Raw genomic sequence first — 18,682 nt, forward strand, 5'->3', positions numbered from 1 at the left:
TTTTGTTAAAAGAGCATCATGTAGTTCCTTATGCTGCCCATCCAGGCATCAATAAGACTTATCGGTTACTCAGTGCAACATACTACTGGCCTCAGATGAAAAGAGATGTCATCAAAATGGTTACATCTTGCTTATCATGTCAACAAATGAAAGCAAGTCGACGACTTCCAACAGGACTTCTTCAGCCTCTTCCAGTTCCAACTGAAAGGTGGGAAAGTATTTCCATGGATTTCATTACAACACTACCACGATCTTCCCGAGGTAATACTCAGATTATGGTAATTGTTGATCGCTTGTCCAAAATGGCACACTTTGTTGCTTGCAAAAGCAGTGCACAGGCCCCGGACATAGCCAAACTCTTTATACAACACATCTTCCGACACCATGGATTACCCAAGAATATCATATCCGACAGAGATCCTAAGTTTACCAGTCACTTTTGGATTTCACTGTTCGAATCTTTGGGTACAACTCTACTGTTCAGTTCAGCTTACCACCCAGAATCAGATGGCCAGACTGAAAGAGTCAACCAAGTTCTGGAAGAAATGCTTCGACATTATGTTCAGTCACGCCTCGCAGCCTGGGAAGAGTATCTACCACTCCTTGAGTTTGCTTATAATAACTCTTTCCATAGTGCCATCAGCATGACTCCATTCCAAGCAGCTTATGGACACACTCCGATTGTACCAACAAATTTTGTACTTCAACATCGAGTGGCCCTAGCTGACCAATTGGTTCAAGAAATGCAAGACATTCTACTGCAAGTCAAGGATCATATGCGAAAAGCGCAAGAGCGGTATCAACGGTCTGCCAACAAACATAGACGTCACCTGGAATTTAACACTGGTGACATGGTGCTATTATTTGTAGCCCCACATCGCTATAAGACGGTTAAGTCTGTGTTTCCTAAGTTGCGACCAAGATACTATGGACCTTTCCGGATCGTCAAGAAAAATTCACCTTTAAGTTATAAATTGGAATTACCACCATCATGGGGTAAAATCCATCCAACATTTCATATTTCTTGGCTAAAGACGTACATTCCAGGCGATGAAGCAGTTCTTCCTGCAGGTGATTATGTCCCAGAAATCGAAGACGATTATGTTCTCCTTATTCCTGAGCGTATTCTGGACCATCGACAGCGCGAGACTCGACATCGACTTATCACGGAATTCCTTGTTCTTTGGCGAGATCTGGACGACTCCGACGCTACTTGGCAGTCTGATGAAGACTTACAGCAGTACCCTGATCTTTTATAGCAGTATTTTCAGAATCTACCATGATATTTTCTACATCAGTTCATTATCTCCACCAGGGTCTTCTTTTGAGTGGGAGGGGATGTCACGATCTGTGACGTATTCCTTTCTCTTTCTAGACTTATGGATGGTTTAATGAATGGACACTTGTGGAAGGGTATGACCTTTCGACGGGACACTTGCCCTTTCGACGGGACACTTCCTAATGAGGCACAACCCTTCACAAGAGATATTCTAATGAAGAGACATTCCTATTGTAATGTACCCTCTCATCAAGGGTCACACCCTTCACAAGGGGTACACACCTCTTCATGCACATACCTTTTTGGAGTACACACCTTTTCATGTGTGACTCTTCACTCTCTATATAAGAGAGGCCCAATTGTATGGATGACACAATCACATCCACCCTACAGATATTCAAGCAATACAGTTATTCCTTGTTCTCTGCTATCTCAGTCTTTTTTCTGTTCCTTAGCACATTTCTAAATATAGTAAATCTAGGATTTCTTACAGACAGGCTCTGTAGAAGAAATCGCAAATTGCTCCTGCATTAGAATATATAACCAAAACTTGAACAAAGCATGGAAACTTTGAAGAGCTTGTTGAAACGTGATTGCTGACAAGAAGAGTAGCTGGGAGATGAGGGAGAGAAGCAAGAACATAGCACTAGGGGCCAGAAAGAAGTGCTGGCCCCCCCCGAAGGTCTTTATTGTAATAGAAAATAGTCTTTGTACAACTGGCTCTTCACAAGAGCATGAACTGAGTACAAAATTGAATGATCTTGAGCTCTTTGGCTCTTCTTTTATAAACTTGGCCTAGCAAAAAGCTAAACCTGCTTTCTGAAAGCTATTTCTAGCTTCAGTGCTTTTTAAAAGCTACTTTATGCCTTTGTTCTTCCTAAAAACTACTTTTATACAAAAACCAAGCTTTCTAGCTTTTTCTGCTGCTTTTAGGGCTTTTCTTGAGAATTGCGCTGCTTTTTCTACTTGTTTGCCTAGTCGGGGCCCTCCTCCATATAAGCGCCCACTTTTTAGATGCATTTTGCCTTTGGTAGGACCTGCTTTTTGCACTTTTTCCCTAATTCTAGGGCTTCTTTGCACTTTCCTTGGTCCTACATTCAACACTTTAATCCGTTAAAGGTTAGTCTAATGCATGCATTCTAGTTCTTGGACTATTTGTAGTCCCTTGTGGCGTCCCCACAGTTCTCTTTTTACTGATGCAAAGCAATATAACTTATTCTTAGTTAATTAACTTAACCATTCTTTGACCAAAGTCAATTCTAATAAAGATTATTCTTTATTTTCTTGGAGAAGCCCCAACTGGTGACATCCCCTCGGCTTCTAAACAGTTGTTCTCAACTGAAAAGCTTCTTGATACAACTGTAAAACTTGAGGATACTTTGAGAAGTAGTCCTCATCTACCCACTTGGCATCAAGTGCGTTCTTAAACTTGACAAGGTATCTACGGATCACCTTGCCTTTGGGTCCTTTCTTTTCTGTATGATATACAATTTGTTCTGGTTGGATAATCTCCTCCATCTCTTCCACCTTAGGTGGCTCTTCTCGAACTGGTTTTGTGGGTTCTGGTCCTTGATACTTCTTTAGAAGACTCACATGAAAAGGATTGTGAATCTTCCAAGTCTCGGGCAGCTCTAGTCGAAAAGCGACTTTGTTTATGGGCTCACTAACCCGCAATAGCCCATAATATCTTGGAGACAACTTGGGATATACTTTCTCTTTTCCTTTCATCTTCCTGAGACGTGCTTTTTCAAACTTTAGTAATACTCAATCTGCTTCTTGGAGGTTCATCTTCCTTCAGTGCTTATCTGCTGCCTTCTTTTGCTTGTGTTGAGATCTTTCAATTGCTGTCCGAACTTGGGAGAAAGCTGTTTCTAAGTCTTGGACATACTGGTCGGTTGCAAATATCTCATCCTTTGTTCTGAGAATAGGTGGCAAAATCACCTTTCCATAAATAACTTCAAATGAAGCTTTTCCAGTGGAACTATGAACAGTGTTATTGTATGCAAATTCCACAAGAGGAAGATACTTTTCCCCATTCAATCTTTTGCTCGGAAGCATAACACTTGAGAAGATGCAATACCGTGGTCTGCCTAATGGTTTTTCTTACTGGAATGAAATGGGCCTGCTTGCTGAACCTATCAATGATAGTCCATATTCCATCATTCCTGTTTCTGGATCTCGGAAGATCAAAGATGAAATCCATAGCAATACTTTCCCATGGTCCCTGTGGTATGGGCGGCGGCGGCATGAGAAGTTCTGGGGTCTTGTGCTTGTCATACTTTACCTTTTGGCATGTAAGACATTCCGTTACAAACTTATGAATGTTTTTCCGCATCCCTGACCAAAAGAATTATCTCTCAATGGCCTGAGTAGTAGACAAAATGCCTTGATGCCCTGCATAAGGAGGAGCATGACATTCTTCCAAAACTTTGGCTCGCATATCTTGAGTCACACAAAGGTGATCATCTTTCATGAGAAACCCGTCTTTCAATGTATATAGACTGGATGATACTCCTTGCTGAATATTTCTCATGATCTCTCCGAAGTCTGGATCCTGTAAGTAGAGCTCTTTCATGGCCTCCAAGTCCTGATGATATGCTATGGTGACATTATTCGCTTTAGGCCTTCTGGATAAAGCATCTGCAACACTGTTCTGAGCTCCTGGTGTATAAAGAATCTGAAAATGAGACATGGACAGGAAATTTGCCCACTTCATCTGCTTTTCGGAAATCTTGGTCTGAGTCAGGAAATACTTGAGACTTTGGTGGTCAGTCTTGACCGTAAAATCAGCTCCAAGAAGATAATGCTTCCAAATAGTTACAGCATGAATAACTGCTAACATCTCTTTCTCATAAACACCGAGAAACATCTCTGCACCACTCAGCCTCCGACTTTCATAAGCAATGACTCGGCCTTCTTGATGAAGAGCAGCTCCCACACATTCTCCACATGTATCGTAATCCACATCAAATGGTTTCCGTAGATCTGGAACAATGAGAATGGGCTCAGTTGTTAACTCTTCTTTGAGAGCATTAAAAGCTATCCTTGTCTTTCTCCCCATCGAAGACTACATTTTTCTTGGTCAAATCATGTAAGGGGGCTGCTATTGCAGCAAAGTGTCTGATGAAGCATCTGTAATAAGAACAAAGTCCAAGAAAATTGTGTACTTCATGTACCGAGGTGAGCTCTGGCCATTCCTGTATAGCTCTTATTTTAGCTAGATCCATTCGAATCCCTTCCTTGGAAATAATGTGTCCAAGATAATGAATCTCGTCAAGAAATGACTCACTCTTTTTGGCATTTATAAAAAGCTTATGATTTCTGAGTTCTTGAAACACAGTAGCCAAGTGCTCTTTGTGCTCTTCTTCTGTCTTAGAAAAGACCAAAATGTCATCAAAGAAAGTACCTGTAAAGTGCCTATGGGATCTGAAAATTATGTCCATCATTCGATTGAAAGTAGCTGGTGCATTGGTAAGTCCAAAAGGCATCACCAGAAACTCATAAAGTCCAAAAGTAGTCCAAAAAGCTGTCTTGCGGACATCTTGGGGCTGAATCCTTATTTGATGATATCCACTTTTTAAATCAATGCGGCTGAAAATAGAGGCTCCTTTCAATCTGTCCAAAATATTGTCCATGTGAGGGATTGGAAACCGGTTCTTGACTGTCATTTTATTAAGAGCTCTATAATCCACACACGTGTGATAAGAGCCATCCTTCTTTTGAACTAAGAGCACTGGAGAACAGAAGGGGGGAGAACTGGGCCTGATAAGTCCCTTTGAGAGCAAATCATGTACTTGTGCCATAATTTCTTCGGTCTGGGCTGTGCTCACACGGTAAGGCAACCGATTTGGAGGCTCACTTCCTAGAAGGAGCTCTATGACATGATCTTCAGGCTCTTCTGGTGGAAGGTCTCCTAAAGAATCTGAAAAGCAATCTTTGAAAGATTCTAAAAACTGAAATTTTTCTTTTTCCAATGGACTTATTTCCACATGGGGTTCACCCTCTTTTTCTTTAACAAAAACCATGTACGCAGAAATTGCAGATTTTTTTGACTTGGCAATGGAAATATTTGATACAACTGGAATGGTCTCTCCTTTTCCTTTCGCCAAGATTTTGTGTTGCTTTTTCCGATGCTCAAAACTGAGAGTTCTTGCTTTAAAATCAAGAACCACCTCCTTTCTATTGAACCATGGCATACCCAAAATTGCATCATAATGCTTGAGAGGTGAAACATAAAACTCCTCATGGTCCACATAATCCTGTACATGAATCCTAAGTTTTCCAATCAAAGGTGTAACTTTGATTGGATCCCCTTTGAAGACATGCTCTGCATCCAAAGATAATCCCAATTCTTTTGTTTTAGTTCCTAGCCTCAAAGCTAGATCTTTTGAGATGAAATTATTGGTAGCTCTTGGATCAAAAAGAATCAAGGCATTCTGATCTCTTACTTTACCCATGCGAGGCAAAGCTCTCTGTTTTCTAGTTCTGTGGTTCTTCCCAGCATATCTGGGATTCCTCTTGTCACGGGCTTTGGCGGTTCTTTTGGTGTTTTCTCCTCCCTTGGACCCGCAGTCCTATGGGGGCACTGGGCAGCCACATGCCCTGGTGTTCCACAACCGAAACACCCTCGGCTTCTAAGGCTGAAATATTTTTGAATCTTGAGTTGGTGGTACAACCCTCACACCCTTTCCTTTTCCTACCATAGTCTGAAGAAGATCTTCCCTTAGCAGTTGAACCATTGAAGCCGAATGCATCAAATCTCGGAGCTTCGTCTTCTTTGGATCAATGCTTACTTGTGTCCGTATGTTGGGAAGCAATCCCGCTCGATACTTCTGAAGCTTTGTCTTTTCTGAAATTTATTTGAAGGGCGTGATTTGAAGATAGGCTGTCCAAAACTTTTGATTATATGTGTTGATGGTGTCAGTGGCTCCCATGCACATACTTTCCCATGCTGTATGAACGTTGTCATAGAAATTCTTAGGCAAGAACTATTCATAGAACTGCTTCTTGAATTCTTTCCAAGTCTTTGGAGATTCTTCCGCAACACGAAGAGCTCCCCACCAAGCACTGGCACTATTTGTCAGATGAGGACTCACAATTTTTAACTTGGACTTCTCATGATAGTGCCCTGTTTTGAAGGCTATGTCAAATTGACGGATGAACTACAAAGCTTTCTAAGTGGCTCCATACTGTCCATCGGATCTTCTTATGCGCTTATGATGGGAGCGTCCTTGGGATTTAGAAGAAGATGAGGAAGAGGAAGAGGAAGAAGATGAAGAAGAACTAGAAGAAGATGGGCTTGAACTGGGAGTTCTCCTTCCATGCTTTCGACTTCGTCTCCCGTGTGGCTTCAAACTCCTCCCTCGTTTTCTTGAAGTTTGACGCTTCTGGCGTGATGCAGGACTCCGTGAATTCTCCCTAGAGAAAGGAGAATGCTTAGAAGACTCTTTCAATGGAGAAGTATGAGAAAGCTCTTTGTCTCCCTTTTCTTTTCGTGGCTTTGACCCTGGATAGGACATCATCTCCTTGAATAATTGCTGAAATCGAGGTTTCTTCTTAACATAGTTGCACGAAACGCCCGTTTCATGGGCAGAAACGGAAATGCCGAAACGAAAACGGCGTTTCGTATTTTCTGTTTTTTCACTAACCCTAAAAACGGGATTTCTTTCGCCGCCTTCGTCTTTCGCCGCCTCCCGCCTGTTCTACTCCTCTTGTGCATCCTTCCTCCTCTCTCCACCTTCTTCAAGCTCTCTCCATCCCATCCTTTGCTCTTGGACCTACCCTCACCTCCATCCTTCTCTGAGCTCTCTCCATCCTCTTCATCCTTTGCTCCATCTTCTCCATCCTGCAAGCTGCAGCCTGCAGCTTGGCAGCCTGCTCTCCTGACTCCATCCCTCCATCCTTCTTCTCTCCATCCTCTCTTTAATCTTACCTTCTACCTCTCCATCCTCCTCCTCTCCATCCTCCTTCACTTCTACCTCTCCATCCTCTCCATCCTCTTTTACCTCTATCTCTCCATCCTCCTTCTACGGTCTATCTCCCATCCTTTCTCACGAGTCACTTGTGACCTCTCCATCCTCCTTCTCACCTCTCCATCCTCTTCAATGCCGGGAGATGCTTATTGGGTCCATGTCTCCCTCCTGGATAGTTATAAAGGAGGCGGTGACTCCAAGAAGTGGAGATGCAACTATTGCGGCATAAGCAAGACGGGGTCTGTCACACGGGTGAAAGACCATCTAGCAGGTGTTCCCAGCAAGGATGTAGGACCTTGTGAGTTCGTGCCTACTGCAGTGAAAGGTGGCCTAACAGAATGGAAGCGTGCGCGTATGGCAGCCTTGGCTGCAAAAAGTGGAGGACAAGGGCTGCAAGATGAAGAAGAGGTTGCTGACACTGAGCCATTGGATGATGCCAGCACATTGGGTTCTGCAAAGAGAAGTAGAGCGGCATCAACTACATCGAGCGCGGGTCCTACTGCCACAAGAACACCCTTGCCACATGGATCAATTAGTGTGGATGCTAGTGCAGGGAAAAGAGGATCACTGCAAAGGTCTAGCATTCAAGCACGCTTGCAAAAGCAAGCAGTGAAGGAGGCCACTAGTGAGCTCACAAAGCTCTTCATACAATGTGCAATACCCTTTCATGTGGCGAAGACTACACGATGGAGGAAGGCCATGAGAGCCGTAAGCCGCATTGGGTATGAATGGGAAGGGCCTACATATGAGGCCTTGCGGACAAGAGAGCTAAGAAGAGAGAGGGAATGTGTGGAAGACCAAATGAAGCCCTTGAAAGAGACTTGGAAAAAATATGGATGCACACTCTTATGCGATGGATGGTCAGATGCACGCAAGAGGAATGTGTACAATATTTTAGTGTCTTCTTGCAAGGGAACCATGTTCTTGAGAGCCATAGACGCTTCCACTGCAGGTACAGTGATTACAGGGCTGTATATTTGGGAGCATTTACGGGCAGCCATTATGGAGATAGGTGTTGAGTATGTGGTGCAGGTGGTGACAGATAATGGCAGCAATTGTGTGTCAATGGGTGCCATGTTAGAAGATGAGTTCCCTAAGATTGTGTGGACACCCTGTGCCTCACATTGCCTTGATCTTTTGATCAAGGACCTAGGGAAGATACCTTGGATTGATGCCATCTTCTCCACAGCCCGCAATATCGTGAAGTTTGTCATGAAGAGACCCAAAGTCCTCAGCATCTATCGGGCTTACAGTGACCTTGAGCTATTGAAACCTCCAACCACAAGGTTTGCTTACATGTTCATAGTGGTGGAGAGGCTTGTGCGAGTGCGCCAGGGCTTGTTGCGCACGGTTGTGTCTCGGGAGTGGGGAGATTGGGATGATAGAGGCCAAGCAAAGTCTATCAAATTTTTTCGCATGATCATGGATGAGTCTTGGTGGAATCAGGCGGAGGCATTAATCAAATCGATTAATCCTATCTACACGGTGCTTCGCATCACAGAGATGGAGGGAAGCACATTAGGGCTCTTGTACGAGTTTATGGACAAGATTGGAGAGGCTCTCAACAGAAACACTTCCCTATCACCTGATAAGTAAGAGTTTTTACTTTTGTAATATGTATAATTATTGCAGTTACTAAATGGCAATTTGTTATCATGAAGCCTGGAATTTTCAGATATATATTATGTATGTACTATTATCTATAGTCTATGAATTTTGCATGCATAATGCATTCTAATTTCTTGTGGCATGATTTAGGGTTGAGTCCATCCGTGCTATATGGAATAAGCGGTGGAATTGGTTCCACCGCCCAATCCATGCGGTGGCACATGTATTGCATCCGCTCTGGCGCAGTCAAGAGCAATATGAGAATGACGAGTTGGAGGAGGGGATGCAACAGTATCTACAAAATTGGATGGGTGGTGACTTGGAGATGCAACGAAGACTAGAGGATGAACTTCTATTGTTCCGCAATCACAGCCTCTCCTTTGGTCGACCTACGGCTAGGCTCCGAGAGACACATTTGCAACCTGTCTCCTGGTGGGAGAAATATGGCAACTGTACTCCTACTTTGGTAAGAGTCTAAGAGACAAGTTCCAACGCCACTAGTTGGAGCTTAGTCGTTAAGTAATTTGAAGTTTTATCTACTACAAATATGTTTAAAGTTATCAAGTTCCTGATACTTATCTCGGCTTAATTGGCTTATGGCAGAAACACCTTGCTATACGTGTTCTCTCACAGGACTGCAGTTCCGGTCCTTGTGAGAGGAACTGGAGCACTTGGGCCCTCTTTCACACAAAGAAGAGGAACAGATTGAGCACGGCTCAATTGGAGCGGTGGGTGTTTTGTCATTGCAACCTTCGTCTCCTTGAGTTCACCGCCGGCTGCCCCGAACCTCGCCAAGTGAATGTAGACAAGGTGGACGTGGAGAAGATGAAGGTCATACCACATGAAGGCAAAATTTTAAGAACGCATGAGATATCCCATGGGAGGAGCTGGACATATACACCATGTTGTATGAGGAGCTGTCAGCACCAGCACACCACACACGATCATACACTCAACCATCTGGAGATGGTGCTAGTACTTCAGTTGCACCCGATGGTCCTGATCGTGATGTTGATGATTCTTCTTCAGACAGTGACACAGATGCCTCGAACTTATCTGAGGACGCAGAGGATGACGATGACGAGGAGTCCATGGATGATGCAGATGATCAGTAGTCCTGCTGGTTTTTTTTATATCATCCATGAGTGCTTTTATTTTGAGTCTTGCATGACTCATGAGTCATGATCATGAAATTTGTGGACCATGAATCATGATCATCTATGGAGTCTGGACATTGAATACTTTCAAGTTTCAAGTTTCAAGTTTCAACTTGTGTGCTAAGTTTAAACTTTTAAGTACTTCAAACTTCTAAATTTCAGATTCTTGTAATGCCAAACTTGTTAGTCACGACTCATGATACATGTTGATTTCAGATTATTGAAGCATCATTCAAGAATTTAGAATCATAGAGGCATGAATCATGAATGATGCATTGATGCTTGAAGGCTGAAGCCTGAAGCTTCAGCCTTCAAGTATAGATAATTGTAATTTGTATTATGTATGATTTGCACTCTATTGATAATTATATTATGTATAAAAAATAAATTTTTATACATAAATTGTATCATATTGCCGTTTCTTCCGTTTCCGTTTCGGTGGGGCCCGGAAACTCCGTTTCTTCCGTTTCTTCCGTTTCTTCCGTTTCGGCTGGTAACTATGCTTCTTAAGAATCTGGAACTCCTTGATCTTTTCTTTCATGAATCCTTCACTAAGATCGTCCTCAGGTCCCTTAGATTGCTTCTTGAAAGCTGAACCGGGCCTCTTGGAAGCTGAACTCCCTTGCTCTGAAACCACGACTTCTTGTTCTGACACAACTAATTGCAGAGCTCCACTCCTCTTTGAGGTAGTAAATGCGTATGGGTGAAGATGGGAGCCGGCCCAATGCGCGATGAAGTAAGGGTGGGAGTGGCTTTTAGTTGTATCTGATACCACTGAAACCGTAACTAAACCAAAGAACAGCCCTCGAACCAATCGCAAATTCCTCTTGGGCTCTCGGGCACGGCTTGCAGGCGCCTATGGGCTTCAATCCACGCGTAGAAACCAAAATCGCAGCAAAGGGAACACTCTCGAGCTCAAGAACCTAGCACGCAATCCAAGACAAGCTCTGTAGAAGAAATCGCAATTTGGTCTTGCACTAGATTCTGTAACTGAAACTTGAACAAAGCATGGGAACTTTGAAGAGCTTGTTGAAACGTGATTGTTGATAAGTAGAGTAGCTGGGAGATGAGGGGGAGAAGCAAGAACATAGCACTAGGGGCTAGAAAGAAGAGCTAGCCTCCCCCGAAGGTCTTTATTGCAAATAGTCTTTGTACAATTGGCTCTTCACAAGAGCATGAAATGAGTACAAAATTGAATGATCTTGAGCTCTTTGGCTCTTCTTTTATAAACTTGGCCTAACAAAAAGCTAAACCTGCTTTCTGAAAGCTATTTCTAGCTTTAGTGCTTTTTAAAAGCTACTTTATGCTTTTGTTCTTCCTAAAAGCTACTTTTATACAAAAACCAAGCTTTCTAGCTTTTTCGGCTGCTTTTAGGGTTTTTCTTGAGAATTGCGTTGCTTTTTCTGCTTGTCTGCCTAGCTGGGGCCCTCCTCCATACAAGCGCCCACTTTCAAGATGCTTTTTGCCTTTGGGGACCTGCTATTTGCACTTTTCCCCTAATTCTAGTGCTCCTTTGCACTTTCCTTGGTCCTACACATTGCCACAAACAACATTCAACACTTAAATCCGTTAAAGGTCAGTCTAATGCATGCATTCTAGTTCTTGGACTATTTGTAGTCCCTTGTGGGCATCCCCACAATTCTCTTTTTATTGATGCAAAGCAAAAGTAAAACAATAAAACTTATTCTTGGTTAATTAACTTAACCATTCTTTGACCAAAGTCAATTCTAATAAATATTTTTCTTTATTTTCTTGGGAGAAGCCCCAACTGGTGACACGATGCCTATTAGCATAGAATCTATCCCTGTCGTGGGCACTTTTAATAGACTCCTTGGCAAACTGCAACATCTCTTGCATGTCTTGCAAAAATGTTTTTGTAGCATCACTCTTGATTCCCTTGAATCCGACCATTACTAGAGATTTAGGTTGAAACCCGTACATAAGCATAAAAGGACTAAAACCAGTACTAGAATGCTTTGCACTATTATAAGCAAACTCAACCATGGGTAAGCAATCTTCCCATCATGACTATCTCTTGGAAACATATGCACGAAGCATATCCTCTAGAGTCGATTCACAACTTCCGTTTGACCATCAGATTGTGCATGTTCAGAGGAACTCAAACTAAGAGTGGTATCCAACTTGTCAAAGACAAGCGTCTAGAATTCACTTGTAAACTTAGAGTCCCGATCACTTACTATGTTAGCCGGTAACCCATGCAGACGAAACAATCGGTCAACAACTTGTTGAGCCAACTCAGTCGTCGATGTAACCATGGATCTAGTAGGTATAAATCTAGCCATCTTTGTTAAGCGTTCCACGATAACCCATATGGAGTCATGACCCTTGCGTGTTCGTGGCAATCCCATCCATGGAAATGCTTTCCCACTTATTACCAGGAATATCCAAGGGTTGTAGCAACCTCGCGCTTCGAATGCATTCTGCCTTGGTTACTTGACAAGTACGGCAACCTACCACATAGTCCTGAAGAAATTCTCTTATCTTAGGCTAGTTAAATTGTGTTTCACAAGAGATAGTCCAAGGTGTCCCACACTAGGTGCTTCATGACACTCTCGAAGAATCCAAACACATTTGGTACATAAAATTTTCATTTTGGGGCTAAGTCAAAACCTTTTGAATTCGATCTTCATCAATGCTAACACCTTCGCGAGTAATCTTGTGTCCTAAGTAAATGATATGTTTCATGAAGAAATTGCATTTACTAATCTTAGCATACAACTTATTCTGGCTTAATAGATGATCAATAGGATCCTCTAAAGTCTTGTTGTAAACTAAGATATCATCCAATAACACAACAATAAACTTGCCAAAGAACTCTCAGAGCAAGTCATTCATCATCTGTTGGAAAGTCGCAGGAGCATTGTTGAGATCCCAAAACTGCTTCCTAGCTGGAAGCTGCACCTCGTAGGTCTGATCACTAGGCGTCTTCTGTAGCTTTTGCACAAGTTTGTGGTTAACAAAGTTGTGAGAACTACCTAGCTCAAAAAGATTGTGAATCCGTGTCCCTTGGATCTCACCATAAGCCCGGTAGAGATCATGGGGGCCAAACATTGAATTATCAAAAGAACAATCACAAGAATGAGGATGGGTGAGGACATTGACACAAATACCTGTCAAAGTAGTATGAGCAGCTGTCTTTGATTTCGTAGGTGGTCCTTTGATCTCCGGTGTAGGTCCCTGTGAGGCTCTAGGCCTCTTCGAGCAATCAGCCCGGGTATGCCCTTGCTCCTCACAAATGAAGCATCGCCTTTCCTTCTGAAGCCGAAGCGAATGGAGGAAGCACTACTTGCTGCCCTTAGCAGATTTCTACTTCTTCTGACGAGGAAGCGCTACTTGCTGCCCTTAGCGGATTTCTACTTCTTCTGACGAGGATCAGAAGATCTCACTTCTCCGATGCTAGTAGCTACATTGAAGAACTTTCTTTTGTTCTTCCCTTGGGTCTCGGGTGTAGTCAGCGTCTTGGTTGAGGCCATTGTATCATCATAAATGCGCGCGAAATGTATGGCTTCCTTCAGGGTTGAGCTCTTATTGTTCTTAACTTGCAACGTGTATGAATCGGGTAAGCCGGCCACAAAGAAACTCAAAAGGGTCACAGGATTCATCTTTGTAGCGCGGGTCTGAAGGTCATGGAAATTTTGGAGATGGGTCTCGAAAGTGAGGCTCTGTTTGGTCATATCCAAGGCCTTAAACTTAGCCACGATGTCATAATCATCTTCCTTTTTTTAGAAACTCAGTTCTAAAGGCTTCTTCGAACTCTGCCCAGGTGGATGGTTGAGGCCTCATTGCCTTCCACCAGAGTAGAGCCTTCCTGGCTGGGTATCCAACTGCTAACTGTATGCACTTGTCCTGCGGCAGGTAGGGGTAAAAACTGAAGTGGACCTGCCATTTATGTAGCCAAGTATCCACAACCTCTTTCTGCTGATCCTTCTATTCCCCCAAGAATTGCACTGGGGTAATATTCGGCCCGAGAATAGAAGCCATCGCATCCATGTGGGTCAAGGTTTGAACTTGGGACGGCATGGCAACAATTTGCTGGAACAATTGGTCATGGTTCAAATTTAGGAGCGCAAACTTTTTATCCAATCCCGTTAGGAATTGGTTGATGGCGTCTTTGTAACTAGATCCTCATAAACATCATAGTTGTCCGCTTCCATATCACATTCAGACATAGGGGAGGCTTGATTGGAATTAGTTACATTCTGATCCACCTTAGGGAGGTTGCTTGCATCAGCCATGAGAGAAATCAATAGAGGAATACCCAAAAGGAAAAAAGGCTTTGAACTACAAGACCTGGGAGAAATGGAGAGCTGTTCAAGCGCACAAAGTGAAGGCGAACTGCTGAACAATCACTAGGCTGGTCGAATCCTTGGAAACCACGCTGGAATAACCATGCCAAGTCTCACTCTCTGTGACGTACCAATCTAGGATCTGATGAACTCCAAGACTCCAACACAGTGAAGCGTATGTCCAACCAGCAGTGAACTATATGTGAGACTTGTACGGCCGGCGCACAGCAATGAAGTGTAGAAAATATGATGAAGTTGGTGCGATGGGATGGCAGGAGGCAGGGAGGAGCGGAAATTCCAGGCTATAGCGCAAACGAATGAAGAGCTGGCTACCAACAAAATAAGGGTGCCCCCTTTGAACGCAAAAGTCATAGGTCTTTATTCCAATTGGTGCCCTAGCTTTTGGAAAGCATGGCGAGCCAAATCTAGTGGCTTGTTTTTAGGGTTTTCTTGGCAGAAAGCAAAGTTACTTTTTTTGCCTTCTCCATCAACTGACGGAGATTTCCCTCATCTCTTAGGGTAGGTGCAAGCATGCCCACGCACCTGTAGGATTTCCTAAAAGAAATCCTCACCCTGATGCTCTTCGCCCTATCAATGCATCTCCTACCAAGAGGAATCAGCTTCCAACAAAATTCGCATGCCCCTTCTTCTACAAATTCTCGTCTCTCTCTCTCTCTCTCTCTCTCATTGTTTAGACCCGAGATACGTCCCACGGGAGTCACGGTGGCTCTGGTCTTGCATCGAGCCTCGTCCAGGAGACCGAGACACACGGCACCCCTTGACGGGCGCCAACATCCCATCACCAGCTATGCACCAGCCAGGGCAACATGACATACGGAGGATTCCGCTCCGCTCCAGTCCTTTTCTTTCATTGTTACATCCAGATGTATTTGATTATGTATGATTAGACTTAGGATTCAGCACGGGTGATGATGCTCGTTTCAGTAGCTCAACCCTTACTATGATTTGTATCAGGTTTTCTTTCAGTCTCGTAGACCCATCGGTCTTCCGAAGACTCTAATAAAATTTCTTTCTTTTCTTTCTTCATCGAATTGCTATTCTACCGCCCAATTAGGCACTAATCCAACCAGACTCATCCTCCCTCACATGGAAACCACAACTTCCAGTTGACGAAACAGTTGGATTTCAAGCCACCCAGTGCAAAAAACGAAATCTGCTTTTATCCAGAATATCCAAACAGAATTCGCAATTACCTCCAGAAATTTGCCATCCAAGAGTGGCTCTGATACCATCTGACACGACCACGATTGCTCCTGGAAATCCGGAATTGCACACAAGCACAAACCACCGATCATAGAACCACAAAGAGAGGCGCAAGCATGCTCACCACCCATCCAGGACCAGTAGAATTCGAGCATCCCCCCAAGCCACAGGCTGGGCTGCTGGCACGAACACCTGCATCCAACCAATCCACAACATCCTAGCGTCCCATACCACCAGAAGGCGCCCATAGGGCCTTAGGACTGCGCTGGGAATCCTACTAGGGAGGGGCTGGGGGCTATTTATAGGCCCTCCCTCAGCCCTGATTTGGCATCTCATTATGGAGGCTGTTGAGCAGTTGTGCCCAGCACTTGAGCAGCCTGTTGTGCAGAGGTTTTCCTCTAGGTGCAGAGGGTCTTTTGCCAGAGATCACTTGCAGTTCTTGTGCTTCTTTCTCTCCCTCTCAGTGTGGTGCATGCTCTCTCTCTCCATTTCTGTTCATTTCCGCTCCATTTCTCACAGCCCCATCTCCAAATCTAGGTGCAGCTCTAGGCATGGCACCCCATTATTCCTCAGCCATTATAGTTTTGGTGCTGGCTTTTGTTATAGCCCAAAAAAGGTTGCCCGTGAGTCAGATTGCCTTGCATGTGGCATGTGTAAGCACATCATATTTTGTTTAGCATTGGTAAGTGCAACGGACTCCTTTAATATGCTGTGTGAGTTGACAGCACCTTCTTCAAACAAGGATTTATACCTAGAATTGGGCTTTCTCTTTATTCTGTCAATGCCCCAATCTGCATAAGAAAATCCCGGTGATCTCCCATTAATTCCATCACTCTTTTCTCATACAGCTTGATTTATCGTCCCTTTTATGTATCTTAGGAGTCTCTTCAAGCATTGGCATGCTTATGACTTGAATGCACACTTCTCAACCCGGAAAAGACATGCCATAGCTCCAGCTGTGGTTCGTTGTCACCACCTCCAGATTGAAGTGAGTTGTTAAGGTGGGATTCCTCAGAACGAGAGGTTATGAGGGTAAGTCGAAACATCGGAGCAACTGCGTTCGAGCAAGCCCATAGTTCGAGCGATGTTTGTGAGGAACTTTGTCTAAACCTTTAGTAGCAATAATTGTTCTACTAAAAAAAATGGTTGAATTTACATGACACTATCAGATATTTTTTTAACTTATTTTTACAAAGATAAAACTTGCTATTTGGATAACTCATAAATCCATGAAAGTCAGCAAATAATTCAATGAATACCAAAGGGAAAATTCTTGACAACATATAAAGAGAAAACCTATAATTCGATAAATAATAAATGCATGCAAGTTAGCAATCGTTCAATGGATACAAAAGGGGAAATGTTGCAATGTCTACACCTGGAGGTGGTCACTTACAATTATGTAAGGTAGCACATGAGTTGAAGGGGTTTCTTTATTTTGTGGAGTAACATACAAACAACAATAGTCCCACCCATGATATAGAAGCTCCTCCTAGCAAAACCCATCACAAATAGCTATTTGTAGCTTTTTATGCTACCCATATGATTTGATCCATTTTGTACATGAAATGATCATATGAATAAAATGTTAAAACTATGGAGCTAATAAATTGTTGATCACCTTATGATCATGATGCTAACTAAATATAGATCACCTTCATATGTACATGACCATGTATACACCTCTGGGATGGAGGGAGGAAACCACGGACCTGAACTATATATGAGAAAAATCCATGGTCATAAGAAAATATAAAGTTTGATAAGGTCTAGCCCTAATGAAACAAAGATAAGTACAAACTTTCCAAAGCTCTAGAATTTTGGCACTTTAGCATGATAAATGGATTCATTCATATCTTTCCGATCATTGTGACTACAAACATGACCATATTTGGAGTCAGATTGACCAAGTTATGGCCCAAATAAAATTGGCAGGAGGAGCCTCACAAGAGGCCGCGATATCGCGGCCTCCTGGGAGGCTCCTCCTCCCATTATTTTTTCCTTGAAAATGGAAATTGCACAAGAAAAACACATGCTTTGACTCCTTTCTTCCACCCCTCCTTCCTTGACCTTTGCAAAACATAGCCAAACATTTTTAGAAATTGTTGTTTGTTACGTAAGACAATTGATTACTCACAATATCATGGGTAGGACAACAACCGTAAAAGTAAGCAATGCATGATACTTTTTGAACATAAATCATCACACTAGAATGTCAAATTCTATGAAAGTCTTCGCTCGAACCGCCGCCTCGCTCGAACGCAGTCACTCGAATTCCGGTAATCCTCAGGTTATGAGGAACACGTCCTGCTCAGATGACGAATATATCATGGACTCATTAACTTGAGCCTACTTAAGTTGCTTTAACTCACAAAAGGAAGGTTGAGTGACTACTTAGTGGAGCTCCATGACTCACGAAAGGCGTGGTGTGACACCACAGATGCAAAGGGAGTGTCAATGTGGCACTTGTACTCATTTCAATGCTTCATATCATGTATAAGGGCCTCATGGACTTGAAGGCCTAAATCAAATAAGGTGTCTTTTTGATTTCATCATATTGGTGTGAATGATTCTTTAGTTTTATATTGTCAATCATATACTTAAATTAAGAAAAGAAAAGAAGAGACATACAAAAGTCTAATGAAAGGACAACATAAGCATTGCTTTGCTTGGTAAATGTCTTTACCTTTAGTTTTTCAAAAAATTTGTTAGCTTATTTTTCTTCTCTTTTGTTTTCTCTTTTATTTTCATTGTAGAATTTTGGACTTAAGATCAACAATAATCTAAATTTGTATGATTGCATATATTCTAGTCTTACGAAGGTATATATATATTTATAATGAAAGGAACTTCAAAGCCCTAGATCAAGAAAGGGTCAAAACAATGTATCCTAAAGCCAAGGAAGTTTGCATTTGAGGTGGTAGGGTCACTTGTGATATGTTTCTATTTGCTGCTTTTGTATAATATAGGATATCCATAAATCTCAAACCCCCACCCCGCCCCCCCGTGGGCACGTGCTTCTCTTTTGTCAAATCCCTCGTGACAAAGAAACCTTTTTTTTCCCATCCTAAAGAGAAGTATGCTTGATGCTATTTTTTGTGTTTACCTCCCTCTTTCATTAAAATTGCTTGCCAT

General features: G+C 42.8%; 1 protein-coding gene across 2 annotated transcripts in view; it reads left to right on the forward strand.

Annotated features, from left to right (window-relative positions):
- LOC147888056 (DUF21 domain-containing protein At2g14520-like) overlaps positions 1–18,682 on the forward strand; it is a 104,044-nt gene that overhangs the window by 11,967 nt on the left and 73,395 nt on the right. The window lies entirely within an intron of this gene.

The sequence above is a fragment of the Dipteris shenzhenensis genome, chromosome 22 (genome assembly GCF_047967505.1).
Source record: "Dipteris shenzhenensis isolate YYH24624 ecotype China chromosome 22, Dip_SZ_1.0, whole genome shotgun sequence".
NCBI lineage: Eukaryota > Viridiplantae > Streptophyta > Polypodiopsida > Gleicheniales > Dipteridaceae > Dipteris > Dipteris shenzhenensis.